At 43.5% G+C, this 13,111-nt stretch overlaps 1 long non-coding RNA gene across 1 annotated transcript; it reads left to right on the top strand.

Annotated features, from left to right (window-relative positions):
• Positions 1-7,777: 7,777 nt before the first annotated feature.
• On the top strand, positions 7,778-12,882 carry LOC122684678. Its single transcript, XR_006338122.1, has 4 exons — positions 7,778-7,916; positions 8,287-8,442; positions 10,815-10,950; positions 11,731-12,882. It is a non-coding gene; the product is annotated as an uncharacterized LOC122684678 (long non-coding RNA).
• Positions 12,883-13,111: the final 229 nt, after the last annotated feature.

Below are 13,111 nucleotides of genomic sequence, written 5' to 3'. Positions count from 1 at the left end.
CACACATTTCTGCAGTTTCTAGCAGTGTGTGAGGTATGAGTGTGAGCATTGTCATGATCTATTCCTTCTTGCTTCACTCAGACATCATGGAAACAAGCCAAAAGGGAAACGGTATGACTTCAATGCATCCCCCACCTCTCAGAAAAAAAGCGAGCAAGCAAAATATTCTCAAAAAATTCTGTCAACTCATAGAGTGTTTATTAAACATTTTATTTCCCCAGCACAAAATGGAGGGAAAGTAATTCCAGCTAACAGTGTTTACTGTTGGGAAACAGTTGGGAAAATAATATTTTATACAGCAGACAACCAGAAAACCATACAAGGTGGTATGCAAGCCATTACCAACTCACTCTGTGTTCAGAAGAATGGTCTTAGGGGCTGGAGTTGACTTGTAAAGGCATCTTGGGGGGCTATCGAGAGTTGTATTTGAAAGTGAGCTTTAGAGGCATGAGTCCTTGAACCACTACCATAGTTTTGTCTTATCACTAAATTCTAATCCTTGATCACCTCATTTGTGAAAAGAAGAAAATATTTGCTTCTCAGGTATTTTGAAGATTAAGCAGATAATATATATAGATCACTAAGCACAGACTCTGCCACATAGTGAGAAATATCAGCAAATTGGTCATATATATATATATATATATATATATATATATATATATCTCATTAAAGGTGAATCTCAAATAATCACAAGTGTTGTCAAGGGTGTGGGGAAATTGGAGCCTTCATACACTGCTCATGAGTGAAAGTCACTCAGTTGTGTATGACTCTTTGCAACCCCATTGACTACACAGTCCATGGAATTCCCCAGGCCAGAATACTGGAGTGGGTAGCCATTCCCTTCTCAACCCACAACCCAGGGATTGAACCCAGGTCTCCTGCGTTGCAGGTGGATTCTTTACCAGCTGACCCACCAGGGAAGCCAAGAATACTGGAGTGGGTAGCCTGTCCCCTCTCCAGCCGATGTTCCCGACTCAGGAATTGAACCGTGGTCTCCTGCATTGCAGGCCAATTCTTTACCAGCTGAGCTACCAGGGAAGCCCCATGGGGATGTAAAATAGTGCAGCCACTTTGGAAAACAGTCTGGCAGGTTTCCAAAATATTAAGCACCGAGTTGCCATAGGACCAAGCCATTCCACTCCAAGAGAAATGAAAACATACATACACACAAACACATACACAAATATTCAGAACAGTATTATTCTTAGCCTCAAATTAGAAACAACGAAATGTCCCTCAATGATGAATGGATGAACATAATGTCATGTATCCACACAGTGAAATATTATTCAGTAACAGAAAAAAATGAAGTACTAATACACACTAAAATATGGGTGAACCTTGAAATCCAGATGAAAGAAGCCAGGCACAAAAGATCCATTTATGTGATTTATGATTCCATTTGTGTGAAATGTCCAGAACAGGTGGATCATCCATAGAAGTCAAAGCAGATTTGTAGCTATCAGGGCACAGTGTGGATGGTGATGAAAAAAGAATAATTGCTAATGGATCTGAGTTTGCTTTTGGGGGTGATGAAAATACCCTGGAATTAGTGGTGGTGGTTGCCCAATATTGCAAATGTACCAAATGACTGTATGCTTTAAACTAGTGAAGCAGATGGTATGTGAACTAAATCTCAATAAAGCAGTTAAAAAAAAAAGTGAATTTTTTTAAAATATTTTAACTTTTTATTTTGTACTGAGATATAGCCAACTGGGGCTTCCCAGGTGATGCTAGAGGTAAAGAACCCGTCTCCCAATGCAGCAGTTCTAAGAGACACAGGTTTGATCCCTGGGTCGGGAAGATCCCTGGAGGGGGCATGGCAACCCACTCCAGTATTCTTGCTGGAGAATCCCCTGGACAGAGGAACCTGGAGGGCCATGGTCCGTAGGGTCACAAAGAGTCGGACACAACTGAAGCGACTTAGCACACGCACATACATATAGCTGATCAAGTGTTGTGATGGTTTCAGTTGAACAGCCAAGAGACTCAGCCACACCTAGACATGTATCCATTCTCCCCCAGACTCCTCTCCCATCTAGGCTGCCACATAACATTGAGCAGAGTTAAAAGACATGAGGTATTTGGACAAGTGGAGAGAAGCAAGCCAGCAGAGCAGAGCAGACAGGGACCTTGGCATCCCGGCAGCTGAACCGGGGATTTGAGCGAATTGTGGGAGGGGCTGGGGCGTCAAGGTAGGTCGGTGAAGATCACGTGTAATAAATAGTTCAGCGTTAGCCTACGATGCAATCTGAGGCCACCATGGGGTGATAGGAAGGGTAGAAAACATGGAATTTTTCAGATGTATCAGTATGTAGCAGGGACTGGAATGAGCAGGGGGGAAAAATCAGAGAACTCCAGAGTAGCTTCTGACAAAAGAGGAGACGTGTGTGCGTGTGTGTGCGCGCTGTGTGTGGGTCCTGGGTGCGTGTGTTAGTCTGTGAGGGACCCGAGGGCGTCAGGGCCAGGCCTCCTCGTGGCTGCAGTGCGGGGTCCGGCCTCCGGGGGGCGCTGTGACCGCGAGCGGATCCGCCTGGTGGGGGTCGCACCACCACGGGGCGAGAACCCCCATCCTTTGCTCACAGCCCATCTCGGTTTCTGTGGAAATTGTCCTTGAGGTAGGAAGAGGCTCATTTTCCGTACAGAACAAACACAAATACGATATTTCATATCTTCTCTGCCATTTCCGCCCTTGTCTGTAATTGGAAACTCTAGCCCCCAGTCTTACCTGTAGGATTCTGTCTTCAAACGTGCGATCCTCTTTCTCCCCTTGCCAGACCCTCCCCGTCTGTCTTCTGTATTTCTCCTTCAATTTTTCACGATCTCTGATTTTATTCGTCAGTTCTTTTGATTAGGGATGGTAACGGAGGAGGGCAGGAGGAGTTGGGGGCGGGGGTGTGTGTGGGGTGGGATTCTTCTGTTTCATTAGTTTCTTATGAAGCGCGCGTTTTGGCCAGGCTGCGTTCATAAATCCACACACTTTTCCGTCTGGCAGGCTCCCCTCTCCGTCTTTCTTGCATACTCGGGTTTTGTGCTCAGAGGCGCGGAGACCTTGAGCCTCGCTACTCGCTACTCGGCGTCTTAATTCACCTCCAGCCGATTCTGAATGTTGAGCTTCTCTTTGCCCTTCAGCTTGCTATTCACCATTTTCTTCTTATTCCTGGATTTTGCCCTTTTCCCTCAAGTTCACCGTTCGAGACTTTCTCTTGGGAGTCACCCTCAATGATAGTATCAAGCTTGTCTCTGGTGGGGACGCGGCTGCCGGCAGCCCGGCCTATTAGACAGCCTCTGCCCCTGTGTAGAGAAGAGTCCCTGTGCTGAGTTAGCATTTCTTATCATCTTATATTGTGATCAGTGCCCCAAAGAGAACTGAACTAGCATCGTCTTCAACAATTTTAATGGTCAAACCCCCAGCTTCCCTGGTGGCTCAGATGGTAAAGAATCTGCCTGCCAATGCAGGAGAGGAGGGTGGGAAAGATCCCATGGAGAAGGGCCTGGCAACTGGCTCCAGTATTCTTGCCTGGAAAATTCCATGAACAGAGGAGCCTGGCGGACTACAGTCATGGGGTCACAAACAGTCCCCCACAAATAAGCAACTAACACACTTCCTCTGAGGGACATACCTGGATTCTGACTTTTAATTTGCTTCTGAACCTTTGTTTTGTGAACTTTGGCCGATCTTTCAGCAGTGAGAATGCATTTCAGGAATCTCACACATCCACACCTTCTAGGTGAGAAGGAAGGCAAACAGCCCTCCAGGGCTGCCTTGATCTAGTCCCAACCCCTCAAGGCTGCCTTTGCTACCCAGCAGATGGGAGAGTTAGCTTCCTACTGCAGCCTTCTTCCTGACAACACAAGAAAGTTTCCAGGCCTTGCAAAGTTTTATACTCTGGTCCCTATTGTTGGCATCAGTCTTCTGGATTGTGAAGGGCCTTTTGTATGAGACCTTTCAGTAGAAACCAGAGCTTCTCCACTCTTGTAATGAAGCAACACACCGTATTTCATAAAATCCAAGCTGACATCAATTTTAAGACATATTTTATATCCCCCACACAAAAATAGAATGTAGTCAATTCAACTATGACAATCGCTGATTGTAAGACCATCATGTGGAAAAAAATATACAACTTAGAATCATAAAATATGTAGCACAGTGGTTGCATGTTGAGGTTGACCAGCTAGGGTTTGAATCTCAGCTCTATTTAATGTCTGACCTTGGGCAAGCCACTTAACTTCTCCTTGCCTCAGTTTCCTCATCTGTCGGGATGATCATAATAGTATCTACTTAGAAGGATAGGTAAGGATTAAATAAGTGTCTATACACACAACACTTAGTAGCTGGGTATAATAAAGGCTCAATAAGTGTCAACACCTTCTATCTGAATGCTAATGAAGCGTATGTGCATGTGCGTGCTCAGTCGCTAAGTCGTGTTTTACTCTTTGCCATCTCATGGACTGTCTGTCTGTCAGGTTTTCCAGGCAAGAATACTGAAGTAGGTTACCATTTCTTTCTTCAGGGGATCTTCCCCATCCAGGGATCGAACCCAGGTCTCTTGCACCTTCTATATTTGCAGGCAGATTCTTTACCACTGGCGGAGGCAGGAGGAGAAGGGGACAACAGAGGATGAGACGGTTGGATGGCATCAATGACCTGACAGACATGAGTTTGAGCAAGCTCTGGAAGGTAGTGATGGACTGGGAAACCTGGCATGCTGCAGTCCATGGGGTCACAAAGAGTGAAAGGTGACCAAGTATCTGAGCACCTGAACACACACACAACCCACCTTGAGATTAGTGTAGCTTTTTCTATTTTTTCTGGAGAGGCATTTAAAACAATTGGATTTCATGTTATAATCATTCTATCATTAAGACACTGAATCAGGTAATCATTTCATTTACTTCACAGATGATCACCAAGAAGTACTCTTGTCATCAAGTCTTTATTGATGTCTGTGGGGTTTTGTCCACATGATACAGAGTTGACAAGCTAAACGAAAAAAGGAAAGCATGCTGAACTGAGCAAGTGACTTTGTTTGTGGTATTTGTATTGTGGCTGAAGCAGATAAATGGCTAGAGAGTAGTATCGCCATCGACGGGGAATAGACCCTGTGTCACATAGACCTCTGTGAATTCATCTTGAACCAACTACTGGGGTCAGCCTCCATCTCTCTTAGGACCTTTTTCAGAAGAGAGATGTGAAGTTCCAGGCTGTTAAGGAAACTATTGTGTTTCAGTGACGTTCAGGTGTCATAGCTTGTAACACCAACTATGGATTTATGTTCCACCAAGAAAACAAAAATTACTCCTACAACTGTAGCACCACGATTTTTTTTTATGCCTTAGAATTTTTATTGGAAAGGTTTTTTTTTTTTTTTTGAAGTTTTCTTTGATGTGGACCGTTTTTAAAGTCTTTAGTGAATTTGTTACAATACTGCTTCTGTTTTATGTTTTGTTTTGTTTTGTTTTTGACCCCAAGGCATGTGGGATCTTAACTCCCCAACCAGGGATTGAACCTGCATCCCCTGCATTGGAAGGTGAAGTCTTAAACACTGGACAGCCAGGGAAGTCCCTGGAAAGGTTCTTGTACTTATTTTGGCATTGATTTTGCCCCTATGTATCTCTTGTGCATATGTAAAAGGAAAACTAAAAATGAAATACATTGGCTGAGGAATTTACAAAACTTCATTTTCAGAATGCGATTCTTATGAATTAGTTTCCGACTTGGAGTCTGTAATCTTCACGTTTTGCTGTGCAGGCTTGTGCCCTGTGCCATCAAAAGTATTGGTGATGGAGCATTTCCTAAAAGGTTCCTCCTCTACTGTCTCTAGGATCCCCTTCTGAGTCACTTCACATGTTTTATGCCGGTCTAAAGGCAGTGATACCTGTGGCCGACTACTGGTGGCTAACGGTGATGGCAAGACACATTTTGATTTCAGAAATATTAAAATGTGGGTGAAGATGTGTCTCTTTAAAAAGTAATTTTATTTATTTAATTTTGGCTGTGCTGGGTCTTTGTTGCGGCGCGGGCCGTCTCTAGTTGCGGCGAATGGCGGCTGCTCTTCACTGTGGTGAGCGGGCTTCTCATTGCAGTGGCTTCTCTTGTTGCTGAGCACAGGCTCTAGGGTGCCCTGGCTTCAGTAGTTTCACTTCCCAGACTCTAGAACACAGATGCAGTAGTTGTGGCACACAGGCTTAGTTGCTCCGAGGTATGTGGGATCTTCCCCGATCAGGGATCGAACATGTATCTGCTGCCTTGGCAGGTGGAGTCTCCACCACTGAGCCTCCTGGGAAGTCCCAAAATGTCTCTTTAGGTTCCTGCTAAGATCTGTCTCTCTCTTACCCTGGACACAAAGGAGGCTTTTGTCCTCTGGTTCCAGAAGTTGACGTTTCACACCAAAGGGCAGTGGCAAGTGCTGGGTTGAATCGGTATTTAAATCGGTATTTATGTTAATTTATCAGTATTTATATTAATCAGTATTTTCAGCTCCTCACCTCTCACTCAATAGCTCAGATCTGCTGTGTTCCGTTTCAAATCTCTGATGAAGGCAACTGGGTGAAACTTTGGGGAAAAAGAAAAATCAAAACCCAGTACAGAATTTGTTCTGGACTTGTTCCCTCTCAACACTCCCTGGTGATGTCAGCGGAAGTTCTCTGCAGCCCATCATTTCGAAAACATGGGCATCTCCAAGGGATGAAGATTCTGTTGCTCCATACCGTGCAAGGCGGTTGGCTAAGAAAATTGTGACGTTTTCCAGGTACAGATGACAGTCGCTCTGGGGAAAGCACTGTCTTTTGGGTATATGCTTTCATTGGCGTTCGTAACCTACTGCTTATAGCTAAGTGGGACTGAGAAGGCCACATCTGTTGGGAAGGAAAAGTCTTGTGTCTGTGGGTTTTCGGGGACAATCTGCATCACCGTAATCTTAACACATAATTCGATCTGCCTGGAGAGATGAGCCCTTTGCCTAACACCCAGCAGGACAGATCGCACTCAGGAAGGTCACCCAAGATGTTCGCTCTTTGTGCACGAAAATGCGTCAGTCTGTCTTTTCCATTTTGCCATTTCCCGTTTTCTTTGAGCACCGGAGTTTGTTTATTCGATTGTTTTGTATTTAGGTAGCTGGGGACTGAGATATTTCTTTTCTGTTTGTTTCTCCAACTCTTTTTACAGTTTAACAAGTCAAATACAAAACTCAGGGGACTTCATAACCCTCATGATGGAGCTCTGAATAGCATCCCATTATTGATTGGAAATACTGCATTGGAATGCCGCGGAAGAGCCCCAGACCAAAACTTTTCAGACGCCTGAAGCTGTGAGCTTTCCAATTAGGCTGAAAGTTTCCCTTGATAACCAGTAGTGCTGAAGCTTTTAATATTGTTTTGGCCTATCAGTTCTTAGCACGATTTTCTAGTTATGAAGGCCAGCGGATCACTCGGAGTCAGCGAGATAGCTCACACATCCCACTTGCACACTTTCTGATCAAATATGCTATCTGAAAAAAAAAAAAAAAGGAATCTTCGGCTTCACGTAAACTGATCATAATTGGGAGCAGTTCGTCTTTCCCTTCTTCAATGCTATCTCCTCCTGTGCAGCCTATTTTGCATCCAGAGATACATTTGAAAGTCGAAATCCCTTCGAGCTAAATATTCTAAACTGACAGAAGAATTTCTAGTGGCACACCAGCCTGGAGCCATGTTTTTATGAGGACATCACTTTCTATTTCTAAGCTTCAGTGTGCACTCTGGCTTCCTTATTGCTGGGAGCCATGCCACATCAACTTGCCTCCTTCTCAGCTTTTAATGTTTTTTTAATGGAGTCCAGTTTTCCGCCTAAGTTATGGCTAGCCTTCTGACAAACCATCAGACACCTAAGCAACCGGAATGGAGGTGTCCAGATGTGACATGGTGTGGGGGTAAGCTTGCATGCCATCGAACAAAGCCATATTCTAAGAATTCCTTTATACCTGGCCTCTGAATGTGCCATGAAGGCTAAAAGGGGCTTAAGAAAAACATTTTAAAAATTAATATGTGACCTGAAGTCTTTTCTTGTAAGCCACTAGCAAAGGCAATCATTTCTCAATCTGACTGGCGTGGTGAGTGTGTTGCCTGAACAGTGAAATAGCAGCATAGCTGAATTTTTTTTTTTTTTTCTCAAGCTTAAAATTGCTCATGGAGCTCTGAGGTTAGTTATCTAATGAAATAAAAGCAAGCGTGCTTTGCATGTACCTGGTCATTCAGAAGAACTTAAATAATTGTAAAGTACAAAATGATGAATCATTGCAGATGCAAATTCATCTAGGACAGTGGTATTTCTGTGATAAAGAAAGAAGTCTATGTTCTTGAAAGTCAGCAATCTATACAACTTGGAAGACATCAGCAGAACATTTGGTAATTAAATACGCCCTCAACTGAGAAATAATGCCTGGAGTTGTCCTGCTGGTAAGTAAAAGGTATACCTTTATGCCTGGGTTTTACGATTTCTGCTTGGAATCATGTAGGTGTTCCAGGTGTGAGGGTACACAATCTATAGAATAATGTGAGTAAATGTTCTGACTAAGAGACAGAATTCATCTTATCTTTTTAGATTCACAACAGCTGAGTCTTTCTTGGGATTCAGATTTCAGCTCATTGTTTTCCCCTCCCCCAGGAAACCTTCCCATCCTTGTGAGCCCACTCTGTGTCATCATCTTACTTTATTTTAATTGTTGTTTGAAATGATTGTCTTCATTTGTTGACTGGTTTGTTGATGCCTCTGCCTGGTAGAAAATCAACTCATTGAGAGTGGGATGTTGTTAACTGTCTCCTTTACCACTTTACCCCAGCTCCTAGAAACAGTGACTGGTACATTGCAGGTTTTCAATAAATAATGAATGAATGCATGTATGAAAGCAGAATTATGACTACAATATAACTCCAAAAAGAGTTATAAAACATTGGATGGCTCGTGAGCTGGTTGTAAGATATGGCAGTTTATGACATCTGAAATGTAGTCTAATGAGGTCAGGAATTTTCTTTTTTCCTTTTTTTTTTTCCCCACACCACATGGCTTGCAGGATCTTAGTTCTCAGACTAGGGACTGAACCTGGGTCACTACAGTGAAAGCACTGAGTCCTAACCACTGGACTACCAGGGAATTCTTAGGAATTTTCTTTATACTTGAAAAGAATTCCTACAGCATCAGGCATGGCATCTGATATTTTAAGCAATTGGAGGTGGGTTGATGCAGAGGTGTTGGGGAGATGAGCTGGTGTTATATTCATTCCAGGGCTGTTATAGGGAATGTGCAGGGAGGGGGTTCTCTCAGAGTGCCCACTGACTGGGTGTCCCAGGAATAAGACCTGCAATACCAAATTACCATGATTGACGGGGACCATCCTTTCCAGTGTCAGAATTCCTTGAACAAAGTTTGAAATCCCTTGAACAAAGCATTTTTCCCTGGACGAAGGATAGGAAAGTATTTTAGAATTGATTAATATTTGGGGTACTTTCTGTTAATACATCTTGCAGTCTTTTACATTGGTAAAAACTGTTATTGCCAAAAAAGCAGTGTGGCTGATGGAGTGTGATATTCATTAGAAAGATTAGTAACTTAAAGAAAAGTACTTCTTTGAATTTGATGTATTTTACAGGAAGGGGCCTAGTTTGATGTTGCCCAGCTTAGCTTTTCGTACAAATTGCCCTTGAGGAGTGTTTTTTAATCTGATGCATTTTTATCCCTATCTTCTGAAGTGGCATTAAAAAAAAAAAAATAGGTGGCTAGAGTAACATGGAAAGCAGCTTTTATTCACTCCAAGGACAACTAACGCATATACAACCAAGGGCAGAATTAGTCTCTAGGTGCATATATTAGCCTAAGGGTGTCATGGGTGTCTGTGTCTTACTCAGGAAACTCTTTAAAAAATAATTACCTTGTGATTAGTATCTGATGCCAGTGGTATATTTTCACTTGAAATGTCTGAGGTCTTTATTTCCTTGAGACAATGAATGAACTTCTTTTCACCTTGTTCTTGGCTGTGTTTCTTCCTTGATCTTAATATAGACTCACAAGCCTTCCCGGTGGCTTCCCTGGTGGCTCAGATGTAAAGAATCTGCCTGCAACGTAGGAGACCTGGGTTCAACCCCTGGGTCAGGCAGATCTCCTGGAGAAGGACATGGCTACCCATTCCCGTATTCTTGGAGCTTTCCTGGTGGCTCAGACAGTAAAGAATCTGCAATACAGGAGACACAGGTTCAGTCCTTGGGTCAGGAAGATCCCTTGGAGAAGGGAATGGCTACCCATTTCAGTATTCTTGCCTGGAGAGTTCCATGGACAGAGAAGCCTGATGGGGTATAGTCCATGGGGTCTCAAAAAGTAGGACACAACTAAGCAACTAGCACTTTCACTTTCACACACCAAGGCACTCTTGTCGGCCCGCTGTCCCTGCCAATGGTAGATTCCCCAGTAACAGTTTCTCTTCATACTATAATTCCAGTCTGGTCAAATCACAAATACTTACTAATGCCTTTTTTCATATTTAAGATGTATATTCTCTACCAGGTGGGATATAATCAGAAAAACAGAATTAGCATTTTCGTATGGATTCTATCGAATGCTTCTGTTGGGTCCAGCTACCAATGGAAGCCATCAGAAGAATGAGTTTATAAGTTTGACTAAATGTGGGAAACAGAGACACAACAGTGCTTGCTCTTCCCAGTTAAAACTCATTGATAAAATTTTGTTCATGTTCAGAGACTCTTCAAAAATGAGTTTGGGGGCAATTTAATCACAGCCTTTAATCACCAACCACTGCCTGACTCTTTCATCACTTCAGGGGTTTCAAGAGGACAGTGGATGGTGTATGGATGATGGCAATGACTAGATTGTGAACCACATGTGGAAAAGCCATAATCCATGGCTTTGATGTCAAGAAGCCACAGCTCACCAATCAAATGATATCAGCATGATGGGTGAGGAATGGTCAGGCTGTTGTTATTGGCTTTTCAAAAATAAGGAGCTAGTAATGAGGGTTTCCTGGTGGCTCAGTGGTAAAGAATCTGCCAGCCAATGCAGGAGACGGGTCCAGATCCCGGGTCTGGGAGAATCTCACAAGCTTCACAGAAACTTCGCAACTATTGTGCCTGTGCTCTAGAGCCCCAGAGCTGCAACTACTGAAGCCTGCATGCCCTGGAGGCAGTGCTCTGCAACAAGAGAAGCCATTGCAATGAGAAGCTCACACACCACAACTAGAGAGTAGCCCCAGCTCTCCGCAACTGGAGAAAAGCCCTCTCAGCGATAAAAGACCCAGCACAGCCAAAAATAAGCAAAATTATTTTTTAAAAAGGAGCTAATGAACTCTTCTTCTAGGGAGGGACATATATATGAATGGGCTCTTTTGGGGAAAGAAAAACCTAATGTAAGTGCCCCATTGTTGGACTTATTTGAAGTATTTTGCACTTAAAAAATGTGTGTTTAAAAAATAAAATGTGTGTTTTTGGTCGCACAGCATGTGGGGTCCCTGACCAGGGATCAGACCTGCACCCCTTACATTGGAAGCATGGAATCTCAACCACTGGACCACAAAGGAAGTCCCCTTATTTGAAGCATTTTGTTCATGTTTTCTAAAATAGAGATGTGCAGGAAGAAAGGGCAGGTCTGTGAAGATGATGAGATCAGTAGTTGGGGTTCTTGGAGGATAGGGTATGGCCTTCTAGAATTTGTCATTAAAGTGTTTCATTGTTTTTTTCCAGAAAAAAAGGATGAGAGAAGGAAGACCCTGGAACAAGGGAGAAGGGAAGAAGAAGGATGGAGATCAGGAACATGGCCAACCTGGATTCTCATTTGTAACTAGGTAGTAAGGGCTTGCCTTCAGAAGCGTGCATGTCATATTTAACTGGTGCCTTCCTATAACATCTTGACTTAATAAAGAGACTAGCAAAAGGAAAAGAGAAGAAAAATGAAAGAAAAAAATCCGCAGCAAGACAATAAAAAGTTTCCTCTTCACACCCACCGCTGTGGGGGTTTTTCCTTTGTGCCTCACGGCTTACCCCACTGAAAAGCATCAATTTTTGCTTTTATGCTGGAAATGTCCAAAAAACATTTGAAGCTTCCCAGCCACCCCTTGGGGGTGAGAACGTTTCATGGTGTGTCTCCAGGGAAGGCTAGGGGGCCAGGGTCGGGTAGAGACGAGGCTTTCTCCCCTTCACAGAGGAACAAAGGACAGAACCTCAGAGTTCTTGACCCAACGTGTGACCTTGGGCCCAAGGCAAAACATTTTATCTCTGGGTCCTAGTGACATAAGCTCTCTGGGCTCTGTGATTGTGCTCTAGGATGTGACCAAAAACCTTTGATGGAATTACTGCCTCCCCTCTCTCTCTCTCTCTGCCCGGACATTTATTATTCTGTATATTTTCGAGAGCTGTGGGAAACTTTCATAACCAAAGCCTAAGCCAGGCGAAAACTTGTTCTATTTGGAATTTGTAATGAAGTCAAAACATGGCCTGGATTTTCTGAAAGGCTCCTTTGGCTGCCTGTGACAGCCCCAGGGCACAATCAGACGGGGATGGAGCAGGCCTGGGAGCACATTTCGTTACCAAGAATAGGACACAACAATATTTGCCTCCCAAACACCACGGCTGCTATTTACCTTCTCAGCTGGAAGAAGTGAGAGATAAATGCAGATTTCACATAAAGCGCAAATACCAATTCTTTCATTTCTAATTTGGGGGATTTCCCCCCCCCACCCCCCGAGCTCCCTCTAAACAAAAGGTTAGGGAGAGTTTTTAGCATATTTGATTTCCTGACCTAAGGGAAGAAATTCTTTATTTCAGAACTTTTGACCCCCAAAGAGCTCTTACTTTTGCCTGAAAGCCTGAATAAAAATGGTTAGACATGTGAAGCGATTGTGGGTTTTGCGAGTGCTTTCTTTTGCGCACTGTGCATGTTGGTGAGGTGTTGGTCTGCAGGGAAATACTAGGAGAAAAACAAGTTTTTTCCTGGTTTGGATGGAAAACTTCGCCTGCTTTTCAGAAGCTCTCGCAAATTATTTACTGGCTTAAACCTGATTCCTCCAGAGGAGCCTCGGTCCCTCACAAAAGTGCTAAGTGGTAAGATGTAGTTCCTAATTTTTAT

Source organism: Cervus elaphus, chromosome 27, assembly GCF_910594005.1.
Source record: "Cervus elaphus chromosome 27, mCerEla1.1, whole genome shotgun sequence".
NCBI lineage: Eukaryota > Metazoa > Chordata > Mammalia > Artiodactyla > Cervidae > Cervus > Cervus elaphus.
Note: the sequence above shows the minus strand (reverse complement) of the source record. Positions and strands in the feature narration are given on the sequence as shown.